The sequence below is a fragment of the Lissotriton vulgaris genome, chromosome 6 (genome assembly GCF_964263255.1).
Source record: "Lissotriton vulgaris chromosome 6, aLisVul1.2, whole genome shotgun sequence".
Classification (NCBI taxonomy): Eukaryota; Metazoa; Chordata; class Amphibia; order Caudata; family Salamandridae; genus Lissotriton; species Lissotriton vulgaris.
In genome coordinates this window covers 1,467,259,783-1,467,262,599 of record NC_141694.1, presented here as the reverse complement: position 1 = coordinate 1,467,262,599, position 2,817 = coordinate 1,467,259,783, and the positions used below count along the sequence as shown (strand labels likewise).

The window sequence follows — 2,817 nt, the reverse complement described above, 5'->3', positions numbered from 1 at the left end:
CAAAGTCCCCCTCACACACCTGTCTCTCCCACAGCGGTGTTGGGACTGCCCATTGTAATCCCCCAGCTGTGTTGCTGACCATGGCAGTGTACAGTCTCACCCATTTCCAGTGCAGGGTCTCGTGCACACATGTGCCTACTTTGAACTGTGGACTGGCCACTGGCCTTGCTGTTCCTTACTGTGTTTGCCCATTCCCTGTGCAGGTTGTCATGCACACATATGCCTACTTTGAACTGTGGACTGGCCAATGGCCTTGCTGTTTATTACTGTGTTTGCCCATTCCCTATCCAGGTTCTCATGCACACATGTGCCTACTTTGAACTGTGGACTGGCCAATGGCCTTGCTCTTTATTACTGTGTTTGCCCATTTCCTGTGCAGTTTCTCATGCACACATGAACTTTGTTATACTTTGTACTGGCCACTGGCCTTGCTGTTGGTTACTATGGATGCCCATTCCCTGTGCAGGTTCTCATGCGCACATGTACTTTGTTCTACTTTGTACTGGCCACCGGCCTTGCTATTTATCAATTAGGATGCCCATTCCCTGTGCAGGTTCTCACGTACCTACTTTGCACTTTGTACTGGCCACTGGCCTTGCTGTTGGTTACTATGGATGCCCATTCCCGTTGCAGTTTCTCATGCACACATGTTCTTTGTTCTACTTTGTACTGGCCACTGGAAAAGGTACCTTAACACATTTGTTGTAGAGTGTAATCCTCTTTAACAGCATTTGTGATATTGATCCATCTGCCACATTCTTCAGAAAACCAGGTAGAGTCCACTGGGGAAGTCTTTGTTTTGAGGAAAAGAACATAAGATGTGAGTGCAACTTCAGCAGACGTTGTATACTCTGGGGCACTTTCATTGACTGATCTTTTTGATTATCCTTTCATGGCGTCTCTAAAGTCTCCAGTGATGGATAGTTCCATGGCTTTAGATTGTCTTTGCACCAGCTCTATCCTCTACTTGCTCCTAACAGATCCTCTTTTATCATGACAAAACCTATACTCAGCCTTCCATCCTCCAACACCCGCCTCCTCTTTATACCCATTACAACCACACCATCCTTACACACCACTCTACTGCTTACATTACCTATTCCAGTAATCCTATCTAACATAAACACTCATAACTCATCCATCCCCCCTTACACACACACATACTCTTCAGGGGCCGCAAGGTGCGTTTGAAGTGTCGATGATCAATGTGTCCGCAATTCACACTAATTCTCGCAGTTAGCTCCGTTCTTTATCAACACGCAAGCCGAGTGATCCACCGCCAAGAGTCACAGCCAACTTTCTGAAAACATTTGCCCACCTTCGGGCTCAGGAGCAGCTGGTAACACCTGTCTGTCTACCACGCACGTGCGAGACGGCCCAGGTACCCCGTTCAAAGTTTCCCCTCTGGGAGTCAGACTGCACGGTTGGGAGAAAAAAGCGTTACCAGGTGCTCGGCCCGGGCGTCCCCACCACCCACCCACGGGCGAGAAGGGGGCTCCCGGAGCAGGCAGCCCCACTGCCGCCGATCCTTCCTGGTTACTCCGGGAGGGACCGCACAAGTCTTCAAACCCCTCGTCCCGTCCGCATGGGACTGGGTTGAACCGGGTACGTGGCAACGAGGGAGGGTTGCCCCAACTGCACGTCAGCCGTCCATCGCTGGGCAGCCCCGAGCCATGCCAGCAGGCTGGCAAGTAGCCCACCCCACCCTTGCCCAGGTTGGAGGTGCCAGAAGGGAAGACCTAGGTGACTCCCCATCCCGCACGCCTTCCACTGAGAGGAGCCTGGGGGGTCCCCTCACAGGCCCCTGGCGCAGTCTCTTCCCGGCTGCCTTGTCACGTGAGAAGGGCCGCTCCTCGGTTGCCCTAAGCTCGGTCAGGCTGGGACTCGGGTACGGGAGGGCACAGGCGGCAGGGCCTTTTGGGGGGGGGGGTGGTACATGCCCAGGTAGGCACTGCCATTTGGTTTACCCCAACCACGGGGATCATGCTGGGTGAGCGTAGGTGCCATCTCTGGAGGGCCTAACGCTGAGCCCTTCCTGGAGAGGGGATAGGGGACAGGGGGACTCTCCATGTCCGGTCTCTCACGCGTCAGTCGGGTCCTCCCCGGTGGAAGAGGCCTACCAAAGTCCAGGTCCTCACCCAAGCACCCCATGCGGCCACGGAGCCCTCCGCCGGCTGGGGGGTGCCAAGGCAGGGCTGGGGCCTGTGGCTACGTTGTGCTTGCCAGAGGCAGCCAAGGGCTTCGGGCTGGCGCCGTCAGTCACTCGTATTAGTGCCCCATTTAGTTGATGCGTTGCTAAACCAAACAAAGACACAGCATTTGACTAGTGCTTGCTTGACAGGATATGAATTGACACTCTTGGCCCCCCATATCACACTAAAAAGATGTTTGACACTAAATCCCGCCACTTTACTGCCATTTCCATCCATTCAGCCTCAGTCACAAGAGTCACATGGTGCATATTTCTCACTGAATAACAAACAAAAGGTTGAGTTGACCGGCAAGACACTCCCTTCTTCATTACAGATGGGGAGTTATGGGTTGTTGGGTCATGGTTGAAATTGCCCGATGGCACTGAATCACTGACATAATACCGAAAGTCACATTATCGAACTGCGAATATTTTGACGCAAAAATATTGATATCAAAAATATCGATGTTGTATACTTATTTATAAAAATGTACAAATATTGATACCTTAATATCATAATGCAACTATATTGACAACACAAATATCGTACACATAAATATCGCAATCCAAAATTTCGACGTTTATAAATAAATATAGGACATGTCTAAAATATCGAGTACAAAAAT

At 51.1% G+C, this 2,817-nt stretch overlaps 1 pseudogene; it reads right to left on the bottom strand.

Moving 5' to 3' along the window:
* Window positions 1–1,148: 1,148 nt before the first annotated feature.
* Window positions 1,149–1,288, bottom strand: LOC147708996 (5.8S ribosomal RNA; annotated as a pseudogene).
* Window positions 1,289–2,817: the final 1,529 nt, after the last annotated feature.